Below are 16,639 nucleotides of genomic sequence, written 5' to 3' on the forward strand. Positions count from 1 at the left end.
ACCTCAGATGAGTCTGTGGGCTGATAAATCTAGCCCTGGCCTGTCCCTGTGGGTTAAGTTTCTTCACAACAGGGTTGTTGGGTTGCAAGGGTGACCACCCTGAGAGAGAATAAACTAGGTAGAAGCCATATCACATTTTTTTATCTCCCCTTTTAGTCAGCAGGTGTCACTTCTACCACCTTCTCTTTGTCAAGAGAGCCACAAAATGTCACCGTTTCAAAGAGAGGAGCAAAATCTCAACCTTTGAGGGCATATGGCAAAGTTTTGGAGGAGCACATGGAACTGGAAATAGGTTTGTGATCACTTTTTAAACATACAATCTGATGCAGCTATAAACATGAAAGAACAATATACAATGCAGATAGCCCTCTCCCATAGCAGTCCTGTCATTCCTGATCTAATCACACTATTAGTTGTATGAGATCACTGATTGACTCATATCTTACTAGGAGGAGGTTAACAGCATAAAGTCAAGAAAAGAATTTAAGTCATTCACTATCCATGCAATAAATTGGACACAGGGAAATCCTGTCATCACTCCACAAAATTCAAAGAACACATTCATGAACTGTCTACAACAAAGACTCAGCTAAAAATTGTGTCCAAAAGCTTGAATTTGACTTTTGCAATTAAAAGACCATTTGAACATTTGTCCCATAATGCCATGGGACATGCAGTAATCCGTATGTCTTCACCAAGAATCCCTAACAGTTTTGCAATCATTCAGGGAAGGTTTTATTGTTTGTGGAAATGTATTCTAAATGGCTTAATCACTTTTAGCTTCATCTCACTTGCAGAGTACAAAAATCACAGCCCGATGCCATTTAATCATAAGATTGTAAGATGCTGAGGTTTCTGCTCCCTATAGGGCTCAGAGAACAAATGGGTCAGTATTTCTCGTCAGGTTAAGAACATGTAAACTTGCTTTTCTCAGGCAACTTAGAATAAAGCTAAAAAGATAATAACTCTCTTATCTAGAAAAATTTAGCTCTGAATTTCCAGCTTTTTAACCACCTCATCTCCCACTCCTCTGGGATCAAAACAGACACAGAGTACAGCTAGGGTTTTTTGGGAGTTTTTTCCAGGTATCTCAGAGATGAGTTTAGAAATAGCCATGAACAAATGCAGACAGGAACCCTGTTACCAAGCAATTTAATTCTAATAGGCACAGAGGTTTATCAAAGTCACACAAATATGGGATGTAACTAAGAAGATAAATGCTATGCAAAAAAAAGCACCTGAGACTACTAAGAGAGAAAAAAGGTGAAGTCGCTCAGTCGTGTCCAACTCTTTGGGACCCCATGGACTGTAACCCACCAGGCTTCTCCATCCATGGAATTTCCAGGCTTGAGTACTGGAGTGGGTTACCATTTCCTTCTCCAGGGGGTCTTCCCGACCCATTGATTGAACCCAGGTGTCCGCATTGCAGGCAGAGGCTTTACCATCTGAGCCACCAGGAAATCTCCCCCGGCTACTAAAGCGTATTATAAAGTTGACAGATACCTGGAGAAGGCTTCCCAGAGGAAGTGACAATTGGGCTGAAGCTGCAGAACAAGTATGAATTAACCTGGAGTCTGGCCTGAGAAGGGGAAAGGGACAGAGGCTGGTTCCACACAGAACTAAATGAGCAGCGGCCAACAGACCGAAGCCTGGTGAGACCCAGGAAAGAAGGCACAGCATACAGGATGCTTAGAAGTTGTGGGACTAGGTGATCCAAAGCAGAGCCATTGTCCTAAACATGGTGCTGTGCCCAGAGGACAAAACAAAAAAAACAAAAAACAGAGAAAAGCCAGAAGAGCCTCACAATGCAGAAACAAAAAGCACCAGACCCTGCGCGCCATGTTGCAACTGTTGCAGAATTTTCAAGCCTTCTTGGGCAACATGTCTCATATAAGGAAAGGTATTCGTCCTGTTCTCTCCTTTCCAGTAAAAGGAAAGTATATGTACCCCACGCAGTCAGCAAGTGACTCAGAAAGATTTCTTTATTCCCCAGCTATAAAAACAAGATGACCCACGTTCCTTGAGGTGACCCTAGGTTCTAACAGCATCTCCCGCTCTAATAAACTCTATTCTCCCTTCATTCTGCTTCCTGTCTGGAAATTCTTTTCCAACACACGCATGGACTAGGACACTGAGGTCAATGAGAAGCCATTAACAAGATGCTAGTCCCTCGGTTTATAAATTCACTGCATTCGGTATCATATAATTTTCAACTAAAAGGAAGCCAAGCCAGAGCAGGGCGGCAGTTTCGGCACTGAGGTACGCGTCTTCTGTCACAGCCTGGCCCTTGGACACTACCGTTACCGTCCGCCTTGTTTAACCAGACGTTGTCTTCTTACCCTGAGCTCCTCTCAGAGCGCCTTCAGTGGTCCACACGGCGGGGTAAGCGCCCAGCCACCCCAGCACGGTGACGGACCGGCCTGGCGCCGCTATGGCGGCGGCGACGCCTGGACGCCAGCAACGCCCGGACGCCGGCGTCGGACCCGGATGACGACGACGCCGTCTCGGTGAGAGGAACCAGGCGAGCAAAGGGACCGCCGAGAGCTGCCGTGGCCCTGGGGAACGTGTTGTCTGTCTTCCTCTATGGCTTCTCCATCCTCTTGGTCCTCGGCTACACCTTTCGTGGCATCTGTGCCTGAGGACAGGATGCCCGAGTGGGCGCCCGGGAAAGTGAGAGGCCTGTGAAAGTCCGGGAGGCCCACGGCTCCGGATCTGCCTCGACTCCAGTGAGGACCGCCTGCCGGACCGTGGTGAGGACTGCCTGCCGGACCGTGGTGAGGACCTACCAGTTGCCCCGGGGGTTCAAGAAGTGCCACCTTCTCCGCTCGCCGGCCGCCCTCTGCTTTCTCTTCAGAGCACCTAAGCAAAGGAGCTGAACGGCTGAACTCCATCCCCCGCCCCGTGCTTTCAGAACTTTCTTAGGTGAAGTTCGAGCAGAAATGAAAACCCTTGAAACTGTAGAAGTGGGGTAGAGGCGCCTTGGCTTGGAGATGTTTCTCTCACTGAAAAGAAAGCCATCTTTGGTTTGGTTTCTTTCTTTCTTTTTCTTTCTTTCTTTTCTTTTTCTTTCTTTCTTTCTTTTCTTTTTCTTCCTTTCTTCCTTCCTTTCCTTCCTTTCCTTCTTCCTTTCCTTCTTTCTTTCTTTCTTTTCCTAAAGAGGAGCTGACTGGCTGAGTATATCTGAACACAAATTCAGATTATGTTCAGAATGGAGAACTAGAGGAAGGCAAGTCTCTGGGCACAAGACCAGGCGAGAAGCAGAAGCCCCTGCTCTGTAGGAAGGCAGATAGGTGCCAGTTTTATGTTGGGCACGGGAAAGTTGGAGGGAGGATATCTCTCCTCTTTCTAAATCGAGATTTGGTGGGAAGGAAACCTGAAAAATGGCGAAAGGACCGGGATAAGGGATATAGTTACACGGGGAAGAAAACAGATAACGTAGCTCAAGTAAGTCGTGATCCTTCTTCAGTATCTGCCCTAGTACCCAAAGTTCATCTTCCTACAGTGAAGTATTCCTCACGTCATTCTGCTCAAAAACTTTTAGAGGCACATTCAGAAAGAAGAATAAATTCCTCCTCTTTATTATTTGTCATTTCTGGTTCTATACAATCTGTCTCCTCCACAGCCAGCTCCCACTGTTCCCCAAATTAATCTTTCGCTTCACCCGAACTCAGTATTTGTCTCCACCTCCTCGCTTGTGCTCATGTCAGTAGGAATGAGCTTGCTTTCTTCCTGCCTTGGCCAGCTCTTAGTAATCATTAGAATATCACCCTAGTCCCACATCTGTGGAAACTTGCATTGTACATTTATTTCACTGAGAGCTTATAGCTCACTTATAGCTCCCGTTACCTATACCTTTTCTATTTGCAACTAGTCACAAATGAATGCACACTCCTGTGTTATTCTGTAACTGTTCACATAGGTCTGTCTTGTCTCTTCCAAGAAAAACACAAGTTCCTTGTCAGAAACCTTGCCTTTAATGTCTTGAAGAACATTAACCTGCGTTGGCAATTCTATTTCTTAAGCAACAGGGCCATCTAGTGGTTGGAAGTTTGCATGGCTTTAACTGACTTTAATAGTTAACATTTATAAGAAGGATATAGATTAAGTAATGAACTCAAATGATTCCCATCAATTACGCTGGCTCATGAAGGGACTTAAAATGCAGATTTATGTGCTCTCCCTTCCTACTGCTTTCCCCATCCTCCTGTGGTCCAGTGGCCCACAGACTGCTGGTAAGGGGTCCCTGCATGTGCTCCTTGGAAACCACAACATCCCTTTCCTGTAGGAAGATCACTAGACGCTTTTATGGTGATTTTGCGATTTTTAATTCTGTGCTTCCTGTTGATATAGAGGTTTATGTGCATAAATATTTATTTTGGAAATAAAATATGTACTTGAGGAAGAAACTTGAGATGATAAATATGATAGAGTAGAAACCCATTTCAAAGCCAAATGGGAGAGGCAGTGTGGTGTAGAGGAAAGCCTGTGTACTTTGGCTTCTGAAGGACTTGGGATCAAATGCCAGGGCTTTCCATTAAAGTCATGTGGTAGTTGTGACAACTAACATCTCTGGAACTGTTTTCTCATCCCAAACAAAGAAAATGACCTTGCCAAGCTGCTTTGGGGAGGATTGAATAGAATTGTGTACCAAAAAATTCTGGTCCAGAGTAGGCGGTCATAAATGATAGCTATTATTATTTACATTTTGCTAAGAATTATTACCATCATGCTTCCAATTTTGTATCTTTTAAAAACAAAATCCTAGTTTTTAAATTTGGAAACATCAGTAACTAATTTTGATTCTGATTAAAATTACCTCATCATTCTTGGTTTAAAATGATAAAGCTATAAAGTAATGAACTTGGGGAAAATATTTTAAATCTCTGAAAATGAAACAGGAATTCGAATCTTCTGTAGACATCAAAATTTGAATAGTAATGAAGGGTTTAGAAGAAATGAAGCAGACTGAAATTATCTTTACAGAGAGAACTTGAAAAACAGCCTCTTTAACTCAAGTTATAAATTTCGAAGACAACCTGGATTTCTAGAGGGAGAAAAAAGCACTAGGACTAAAGATGTAAATAAGTTTAGCATAAGAAAATATCAAGTACTGACTTGTGTGGCCCCCTTGTGGGCAAAATGTGAATAACAATTACCCTTTTTAAATGTACTTTTTTGTTTTTGAAAATAAGATGAGTTTTATCTGAACCTTAAGGTAAACCAAGAATTGGTTTTAAAAGTTCACCTTTTTTGCCTATTATTTGGAACTTGGAAAACTTTTTTCCATATAAGGGATGTTATATATTGTGGTTTATTTTTCTGTCAGCCCCAGATTAATGCTACATTTAAGCCTCAACAATATAACCCCACAAATTGTATTAGCCCAAGTAGCAAAAATAGACAATGATGTTTCTTTAAGCACATCAAAGAACAGTAGAATTTCGGGGTTGGAAGAAATCTGAGATCTCTATTCTAAATTCCAGCTAAGTATACCAAAAACGGGCTTTCCTGGTGGCTCAGATGGTAAAGAATCTGCCTGCAATGCAGGAGACCTGGGTTTGATCCCTAGGTCGGGAATATCCCCTGGAGAAGGGAATGGCTACCCACTCCAGTATTCTTACCTGGAGAATTCTATGGACAGAGGAGCCTGGAGAGCTACAGTCCATTGGGGTCACAGAGAGTCAGACACGACTGAGCGACTCACACACACAAACATACACACACACACATATATACCAAAAACATTCCTTCCCCCAACTGCCGTCCCATCAATGGAAGCAAATAATTCTTCTTCTAGAATTCTCTTCTTCTTCTTCTCCTAGATCAGACATAGCTCTTTTTTCCTATTGAGAATTATAATAGAAACAGCAAGTCATGGACAGAAGGCCTGGGTTCAGATTCTCACTTTTTTGTTGTTGCTGTAGAAGAAAAGAGTAGAGAGTTGGGATTATCATCCCAAAATTTCATAAGATTAAGCAAAGGTCTCCTTTGTGCTCACATTAAGGGCCTCCACGGGTTGACTGCTACTGTCTTCCCAAGTCTTTATCATTCTGCCACCTTGACTGAGACAGCAGCCACTGACCAGGAACATGATAGTCTGGTGGCAGAAGGGAAAAATAAATTGACCAGTGAAATGCCTCACAGTGCCTGCTGGGAAGCAGTATGGCCTCTTCCACTCATATTCCTCAATCAAAACAAGTTATAGGACCAAGCCCAATGTTAACAGAATAGTGAGTATACTCCTTTCACAGGGTAGAGCTCCAGAGAAGGGCAAGATAGGGAAGTCAGCAAATATTTTGAACAAATACTGAAATGTATCATTTTTTGTGGCTGTAAATAGATCACCTATGATCTGTTAGTCTTAAGACTCAACCCCAAAATTGGAGGTTAACAATCCTCTCCAGCCTAAGCTCAGGATTGTGGTAAATATCAAGTATTTGTTATTTTTATCCTTTCCCATAGATTCTGTACAGCAAGTCTCATGGGGAACGCTGCTGTCTATGTTTTTTAAATGTCTCCATACATTTCAGAACCCAGAGAGCTTTAAGAGAAGACATACTTCTGGGCCGTATGCCAAAAATTCTGATTCTCCAGGTCTGGGATGGAGTTCTAGACATTGTATTTTTAAAAGCTCCTCCAAGTTTCTGATCTAAATCTGGGCAAGAAACCCTGAGCTATAGATTGTTGTTAACAACAAAATTCTGTAATATATATAGTCAATAGCTTCCCCTTTTTTTCAGAGAGCAGGGTATTTTTATTGACTTTATATAGCTTTCTTTAGAAACTTCATTTTTTATATCTCAATCTAATACTAAAAAAAAAAAATAGGTAGCAGATAAGCAAAGAGTAAATAAAGTAAAGGAGAGAGATATCTAAAGTGACTACATAGCACTGAGAGCGGAAATAACAATGGTGCTCATTAATTCTGTGATCTCAGGCTCTGGCTTGACATGTAATATTTCTCCGGAACCTCAGGGTAGAATTGTAAATTAAGAAATATTATACTATATTAACCTGGGTGCCAAAAAGTTAAGTCAGAAATGGATAAAGCAGGATTCGTGCTCAAATCTATCTAACTCAAATGTCAAGAATACTGGAATGAGTTGTCATTTCCCTTCTCCGATTTAATCTATGCTACATTCTCAATAGGTGGCCAATAAATATTTATTAGACAACGTAAAAAGAAAATTTAGGGCTTCCTGATTGATTTTTATGATCCCAATATCCACCTGGAAACATTTTTCTTCTCCAGTCAGCTTTCAGAATTCTGCTTCTTTGTCTTCACCTAGGAAAACCTACAGGAGGGATCATCCTAATCCAGTGAGCACCTTGGGGTTTCCAACATGAGTGCTTTGGCCCACAGACTTCCACATCTGCTGGTAGAGTGAGACTTGGAGAAAATAATACTAGTCCCCAGTCCCAGCAACCTTAAGCCTTTGTTTTGTGCTTAAGCTGTTTGGCACTGGCTTTCTGTCACTATTAACCTAAAGAGTCCTAACTAATATGTTCTACTCAGAAATATCCAACTTTTAACACATAAAATTTGAAAAGTAAAGCAGGCAGGTGACCTGGTCCTTCAGACCACCAGTGCTGAAACAATTCATGCCACACCACTGCTGCCCTTGATGTTGAGGCCTTTTAGTCACTTATAGACGTCTCTATGGTACTAGAAGCCAGACTTCCAAGAAACATAAAATCTCTCCTAGGTGTTCCAGGAAGGTAAAAGAAAAACCATCACTCTAACCAGATGAGGACATCTGGAAAAGGGAGGAATACTGCACTCAAAGAGCCTTCCTTCTAGGCTTCTCCGACTCATCCAGTCCCTTTTGGCTACATTCTAACCACTTCTACTCCATACATGAATCCTTTACCCAGTTCCCCCTTTTCAGAGATTCTTTAGATAGCCTTAGCTCTGTGTAATAAAGTATCCCTTTCATCAAGAAACCAAGGGAATCTTAGCTCACCTCCTACTCCAGTGCCTCTAGCGGCAACTGTTGAGAGGTAGCTGTTCCTTAGATTTACAGGTTTCTGGAGCAGGTCTCCTCCCACCTTATCTCATGACATTCAATTCTTTGTTGCTCCAATTATTACTACTCTTTGGCTACACACCAAATTTCAGAACAGATGGACTTGAACGACAAATGCTGCTGTAAAGTTTAACTTTTTTCTTGCTCTAAATTTAAAATGTCACTATAGAGGTTAGTCTATTAAGAATTTAAATTTATTTTTTAAAGTACTCTGTAAGTCTTTGAGAAGTAATATAACATTAACACATTACCTCAGAATGGAGTTAGTATATAGAAAACCATCCACCCACATATGCTACAAGTACATCTAATGTATGACTTCAAAAATTTGTCCTGTTTTATAGAAACAGTCCAAGAACATTTTCTGTATTTTTCATGTTTTATGTTTTCTTTATTTTCTGATGCTTTACTGATCCTAGAGGGAATACCCCTCCCAGGGTTAACTAATTCCTAGAGATATAGACGATTCATCCTGGAGTGTTCCTTTTATATGCAAACCTTATGAAATCCAGAGCCCATATCCTTAACCATCTCCTTTATTAGGCTGAGTATTAAACATGCTGAGTATGCCACTGTCCTTCTGCCCTAATCACCACAAGGAAGGTCAGGTACCAGACAACTAGACAGAACCTACAATACCCCAGCGTCCACAGAAAGTATTCAGATTAGCCAATTCTAAGCCTGCTTATCCTGCTTTGCTTTGGCCTTTTCACAGAAACTACAACAAAGCCTCTTACACATGGTTTCTTCTGTTTCCCCTGCTTCCTTTCCAACCCTGGTACTTATTTATGTGCAACTACATGAAGTGATATGCTTCATGTTCCTAGGGTCTAAGAAGTCTCTACAACCTCTTTTGATATGAATAAAATACTGTGAGTCACCCAAGGGAAAATAATTTCTCCTTTTGTTGGTTAGAAGTGATACATAAATTTTTACAAAACTCTATGGGAAAGGCATTGTTTCTAACAATTTACCTAATTGTTCATTCGATTCTGGTGGATTATCTTGCAATTTATTTAGGAAGGGGCTATTGAGAAGCAAGTGGCCCCTACATGTGACTGGCTAGTGTTTCCTTCCCTGGAGGAAATTAATCTTGTGGTAAATTATGCATTTTCTTTTAGCTAATCTTTAAATGAGTGTGGAGTTGATGACCTACCTGGCTACCTGACAGGGAGACTTTACACACAAGAATTACATTAATGTAATCTTTCATAATTCATGTTATGAAATAAGAACAACTTCTTTGTCCCAGAGAAGTTATTTTTCCTCTATTTAGAAGAGGAACTTTAAAAAAGAAATTCTGCATATGAAAACAACCAGGGGTAGAACCAGCTGCCCATTACTTTATACAATGGACCTCAAATTCTAATTTGATTCAAATTCTTTGTGGAGTGTGTTTAAAATGTGTATTTATAGATCACACTCTCCAGAATTCTGATTCAAGAGTCTAAATAGAAGGTCAAAATCTTTATTTTATCAAGAAGTCCATATCCTGACACACATGTTCCAAGAATCACAATTTAATAAACACAAGGAAACCACCAGCCTACTTTGCCTGATTCTGAAGATTTATTGTTGAGTCATATATGCAGTCAGCTGCCAGCTTTTAGGTCCTAAAGTATCTCCTAGTAACAGCTTCTCTCTAAACATTGGATTGATAATATTAATGTCATGCATACATTATGTATACACTTATAGACAGATCCAGCTATCTAGCTATAGATATGGTTTTGATATCACTTCATCTGAGCCAGACATAAATGAGTAAAATTTCTATCTCAGTCACTAACTGTCTGAGTTAGGGCAAGTTAAACGCTTTGAATCTATTTCCTCATTTTTGAAATGGAATTATTACGCCACTTCACAGATTTGTGATAAGGATTAAGGGAGCATTTGTGTATAATGCATTTAAACCAGTACCCACCAAAGAATGAGGATAGGAGTGGAGACAGTACTACTGATTGGTGTTTTACATGTATAGACATTGTTATATAGTTTCCAGAGCTCTTTCACATGCATCATTTAATTATATTCTCAAAATGTGCATGTGAGGTAGAGGGTGCAGATTATTGTTCCAATTATAAACGTTTTAATCTCAGTCTGCCACCATGATCATAGGAAAGAAAGGAAACTGTTAGTCTTTCAGTCATGTCCAACTCTTTGCAACCCCATTGTAGCCTTCCAGGACCCTCTGTCCATAGAACTTTCTAGACAAGAATACTGAAATGGGTTGCCATTTCCTTCTCCAGGCGATCTTCCCAACCCAGGGACTGAACCCAGGTTTCCCATGTTGCAAGTAGATTCTTTACTGTATGAGACATCCTCAGTGGGGAAAAAAGAGCATCACAGTGTCCTGAGAGTATAGGAGTTTCTTTCGCCTTTTGAAGCCAAGGAGTTAATGTGCCCCAGAGTACTTCACACTTCAGAGTTCAAGGTGAGTTTCAAATTTGTAGAATGGCAGAGTAGTAGTGGTTAGGAGCATGGGTTTTCAAGTAGACAAATTTGGCTCTGTCACTTTAACAACTGTATCAACTTGACAATGTTATTTAAGTCTTCTAAGCCTCAATAGCTTCTTAGGAAAATAGGACTTATAAAGCAATGGTTAAATAATTTTCATAATTGTAATAATGATATCTAATATTTATCAAAGCCTCCATAAAATATTTTGTAGAGTGTTTAGCAGAATAATGCTCATAATAGAGCTAGTATGTAAGAAACCATCCACTCACACATGGTACAAGTACTGCCGATGTATGCAACCAGTTATTACTATTGCTAACAAAGCAATAAATTTTTTAATGTGAAGAGATAGCTAATGGACAGATTATTAGTTACTATTATAACCAAAAACTTTATTAGGAAGCAAAGCAAACATGAAGAAACTATGTAGGTAGACCCAGATCACAAAATGACTCCATGGCAGGGTCAGGTTTCTGCCCTGTCCAAGATCCCGTCTCTTCTCCAGGGATCACTGTGATCCTTTCATTTTACTCAGAAGAAGTACTTACACTTGAAGAATTCCCTCATAGAGTTCCATGGTTTCATACCAAATGCTCTGAGGTCTTAAAGATTACTTTGTTTAATATGTTAGATTACCTTGTGTTTAATGTTCTGTGTTTATGTTGAAGATGGAGTTTTTGCAGAGTTAAAGGCCTACACAGTTCTTACAGGTTACAATTTGGAACCAGCCCTAAATCTTTTGTGGCTTTGAGTTAGTCTTGGCAGAAGACTTCCAGAGTGGGAGGATTTTTAATGGGTTTCTTTAAAGAGTCACTTTAAAACATTCATTTAGGCTCAAACCAAAGTAAACTGACCAATCTATTCCCATGGATTTTAGAGGAACAAGGGTTAGAATTCAGAGGAAATGTGGTAAGCAAAGCCTACTGAGAATTTGGTTGATACTGGGGGCCATTAAGTGAGCATGGTGTCACTAAAAGCAACTTTCTCACAAAGAAACTTTCTCACAAATTTCCTACTATATTATGCTCCCATAATATTAGAGGTGTTTTGAATATGTACATATATGTATACACACACATAATTTATATACCTTGTATCAGTGCCAAAGATTGTCATAAAAGTGATATTTTGCTGAACATAAAATAAACTTCTAGTACAAAAAAAACTCTAAATTTTTTTTATTGACAATAGTAGTGAAAACTTAAAGGTCTAAGATGACAGTGAAGACCTATAATTTTCGAAAGACTGTCAGCTGTTAAATGCTCCCACGGTCATTATACAGCACATCTGTCTTACTAAGTAGCCATTTTTCTAAGTGAAAGACAAAGATATTTTCCCACAATGCTTGTTTTCTCGCCCCCATAGGTTTTGTATTCATTTTTAGATCTGAAAATTGTAGATGGTTTTGGGGTTTTTTCACCCTCAGGAATATTTGAGATGGCAAACTGGTATTCTGCTCTTAATTCCTTCTCATAAGTTGTGAAGAATCTTAATTGGGACTTTTTTCCTGAAAGAACTAAAGGCTCAAATATATTCTAAAAGTTATGCAATATATGTTCTAATGATGACATTGTTTAGTATTGGATGAATGTTCAGTTGAGTTCAGTCCAGTCGCTCAGTCGTGTCCGACTCTTTGCGACCCCATGAATGTTAGTATCCAATAATTCTATAAAGATTAAAAGTATAAACCATTTTATTTCTTTTATACTCTATCCTTAAAGTCATATAGTGATTATTTTTAATAGTTTTCCTAAATCTGTCTAGCTGAAGTACATTCTCTTCTTTTAATACTCAATCAAATTTCTTACTTTGTTAACTCTTATTTTTTTTTAATTGAGATATAATTGACATACAATATTGTGTAAGTTTAAAGTGTACAACATGTTGAATTGATACCTTTATATATTGCAATATGATTACACTGTAGCATTAGCTAACATTTCTAGCACATCACATAATTATAATTTCATTTTGTGTGAGAAGACTTAATATCTAATATCTTAACAACTGTGACGCATATAGTACATGACTGCAGACTATAATCACACTGCTGTGCATTAGATCTTCAAAACTTATTTAACTTCTAACTATAAATTTGTACCCTTTGACTACTGTTTCTGCATTTTTTTCCACTTCCCAGTCCCTGGAAACAGCCATTCTACTCTGTTTCTCTGAATTAACCTTTTTTAGATTTTATATACAGGCATACATCAGAAATATTGAAGATTTGGTTCCAGACAACTTCAATAAAGCCAAGATCATAATAAAGCAAGGCACATAAAAGTTTTGGTCTTCAAAAAATTATAAAAGTTACATTTACACTGTACTATAGTCTATTTTATGTCTTTAAAAACATGCCCATATCTTAATTAAATAATACTTTATCACTGAAAATGCTAACCATCATATGAGCCTCCAGCAAGTTTTCATCTTTTTGCAGTAATAGCCTCTGATAGAACTGATCATCGATCACTGTAACAAAATATAATAATAATGAAACAGTTTGTAATGTTGCATAAATTACCAGAATGTGACACAGAAGAGACATGAAATGAGCAAATGCTGTTGGAAAAAATGACACTGATAGACTTGCTCAACACAGGGCTTGCAACAAAACTTCAATTTGTAAAAAGCTGAATATCTGCAAAGTGCAATAAAGCTAAGTGCAGTAAAACAAGGTATGCCGGAGTTTACTCAAACTCATGTCCATTGAGTTGGTGATGCCATCCAACCATCTCATCCTCTGTCATCCCCTTCTACTCCCGCCTTTGATCTTTCCCAGCATCAGGGTCTTTTCCAATGAGTCAGCTCTTCGAATCAGGTGGCCAAAGTATTGGAGTTTCAGCTTCAGCATCAGTCCTTCCAATGAATATTCAGGACTGATTTCCTTTACGATGGACTGGTTGGAGATCCTTACACTCCAAGGGGCTCTCAAGAGTCTTCTCCAATACCACAGTCAAAAGCATCAATTCTTCGGTGGTCAGCTTTCTTTATAGTCCAGCTCTCACATCCATACATGCAATAAACATGAAGGGCAGGTTTCTTTTTAATACTGTTTTTATTTTCTTTGTTTAAGTACACAAAGTGGTATTTCTGCATCATTATGGCTATTTTACACTTAATATTTTGAAGAACCTCCATACTGACTTTAGTATCAGGGTAATGCTGATTTTGCAAATTGAGTTTGGTGTGTTCCTTCCTCTTCAAATTTTGGAAGAATTTGAGAAGTATTGACATTAATTCTTCTCTGTTTGGTAGAATTTATGGGGAAACCATGTGGTTCTAGTCTTTTCTTTCTTAGGAGGTTTTGGATTACTGGTTGAATATTCTTACTTATTGCTGATCTGTTTAGCTCTTCTATTTCTTCATGATTCTTGATTGGTTGTCTTGAGTCTTAATAGGTTGTATCTTTTTCTAGGAATTTATCCATTTGTTCTTTATAGATGATCTAGTTTGTTGGTATGTAATTTTTCATAGTATGATCTTCCATATTATCAGTTGTGGTATCTCCTTTAATTTATTTTTCTTTTTTGGCCACACCTCACAGCATCCACGATCTTAGTTCCCCGACCAGAGATCAAACCTGAACCTGCTGCAGCGGAAGCACAGAGTTCTAACCACCGGACCGCCAGGGAAGTAAGTCCCTTTAATAAATTTTTAATCTTTTTTTAACACTGTTAATTTCTGATTTTACTTGAGTCCTTTTCTTAGTCTACCTAATGATTTGTCAAATTCATTTATCTTTTTAAAAAATTAGCCCGTAGTTTCTTTTCTGTTGTCTCTTAGTCGCAGTGTCAGTTATTTCCATTGTGATCTTTCTTACTTCCTTCCTCCAAGTAACTTTAGGTTTAGTTTGTTCTCCTTTTTCTAGTTCCTTGATGTGTACAGTTAGGCTATTTACTTGAGATTTTTCTTTTTCTTAACATAGGCATTTATCATTATAATCTCTCTTAGAACTACTTTTGCTACATACTATAAATTTTGACATCCTGTGTTTCCATTTTTGTTTGTTTCAAGATTTTTTAAGTTTCTCTTTTGACTTTTTCTTTGATTCAGTGGTTGTTCAGTGTATGTTGTTTAATTTTCACACATTGTGAATTTTCCAGTTTTCTTCCATTATTGACTTCTAGTTCCATACTCTCATGGTCCAAAAAGATACTTGGCATTTCAATCTGCTTAAATTTGCTAAGACTTGTTTTGTGATCTAACATATGATATATTCTGGAGAATGTTCCATGCATGCTTGAAAGGAATGTGTATTCTGCTGCCATTGGATGGAAAGTTATACATGAGTCTGGTAGTTTCATTTGGTCTAAAGTATAGTTCTGGTTCAGTATCTCTATTAATTTTCTATCTAGTTTAGCTATCCACTGTTAAAAGTGAAATATTGAAGTCTCATACTATTATTATATTGCTATCTGTTTATCCCTTTAAATCTGTTAGTATCTGTTTTCATGTTTAGTGCTCCAGTGCTAGGTGCATGAATATTTGCAATTGTTATATCCTCTTGATGAACTTATCTCTTTATCATTATATAATGATTACCTTCTTTATTTCATGACAATTTTGATTTAAAGTCCATTTTGTCTGATATAAGTGTGGCTACTCCTGTGGTCTTTTGATTTCCATTTGCATGGAATATCTCTTTTCATCTCTTCACTTTGCACCTTTGTGTGTCCTTAAGGATGAAGTGAATCTCTTGTAGGCAGCATGTAGTTGGGTCTTGGGGGTTTTTTCTTACTCTGTCAGCCACTTCATACCTTTCAACTGAAGAATTTGATCCATTTATATTTTAGTAATTATTGATAGATGAGGACTTACTAACACCGTATTATTATTTTCTGGCTATTTTGTAGTTCCATTGCTTCTCTCTTCTTTTCTTGGTATCTTCCTTTGTATTTTCATGATTATCCATAAGGATGTGCTTTACTTCCCCTTTTTATCTATTGTGTATCTACTGTAGGTTTTTACCTTGTGGTTACCATGAGGATTATTTAAAACATCTTTTGTCAGTCTGTTTTAAGCTAATAGCAAGCTAACTTTGATCACATCCAGAAACTCTAACCTTCTACTCCTCCTCCCCCACCTTTTATGTTTTAATATAATAATTTAACTCACTTTATATTGTGTATCCATTAACTAATATTGCAGCAACTGTTATTTTAATATTTTTGTCCTTTACACTATAATTAAGTAGTACCACCATATTAGAGTATTCTACATTTAACAATATACTTAACCTTACCAGTGTTCTTTGTTTTTATATATTTACGTTATTAGGGTGGCTCAGGCCATAAAGAATCTGCCTACAATGTAGGAGACATGGGTTCTATCCCTGGGTTGGGAAGATCCCCTGGAGAAGGGAACAGCTACCCACTCCAGTATTCTTGCCCGGAGAATTCCATCAATAGAGGAGCCTGACAGACTATAGTCCATAGGATCACAAAGAGTCGGACACGACTGAGCAACTTTCACTTAGGGTTTCCCTGGTGGCTCAGATTGTAAAAAATCTACCTGCAATGCGGGAGACCAGGGTTCAATCCTTGGGTCAGGAAGATTCCCTGGAAAAGGGACTAATTAGTGTCCTTTCATTTCAGCTTTAAGAATTCCTATCAGCTTAGGCAGGTCTTGTGGTGATGGACTCCCTCAGCTTTTGTTTGGGAAATCTTTATCTCACCTTCATTTCTGAATGACAGCTTTGCCAAGGTATTCTTGGTTGAAAGTTATTTTTGTTTTTCCTTTTAGTGATTTAAATATATTATCCCACTTACTCCTGGTCTGCAAGGTTTCTGCTGAAAAATCTGCTGTTACCTTTATGAGAGTTCCCTCATATGTGAGAAATTTCTTTTGTCTTATTGCTTTTAAAATTCTCTCTTTGCCTTTAATTTTGAACAATTTATTATATAAATGTATCTTGGAGAAGATCATTTGGGGTTGAAACTGGAGACCTATGAGCCTCTTGAACTAGAGTGTCTAATCTCTCCCTAGAAATTGAAAGTTCTCAGTCATTCTTTTTTTGTTGTTGTTATTTCTTTAAATGAGCTTTCTACCCCTTTCTCTGTCTCATCTCCTTCTATAACTCATAATGTTGGGTTGTTTCTCTTCATAGTGTCTTACAGTTCATGTAAGCCTTCTTCACCTTCTTCACTCTT

Source organism: Dama dama, chromosome 18 (assembly GCF_033118175.1).
Source record: "Dama dama isolate Ldn47 chromosome 18, ASM3311817v1, whole genome shotgun sequence".
NCBI classification, from domain to species: Eukaryota; Metazoa; Chordata; class Mammalia; order Artiodactyla; family Cervidae; genus Dama; species Dama dama.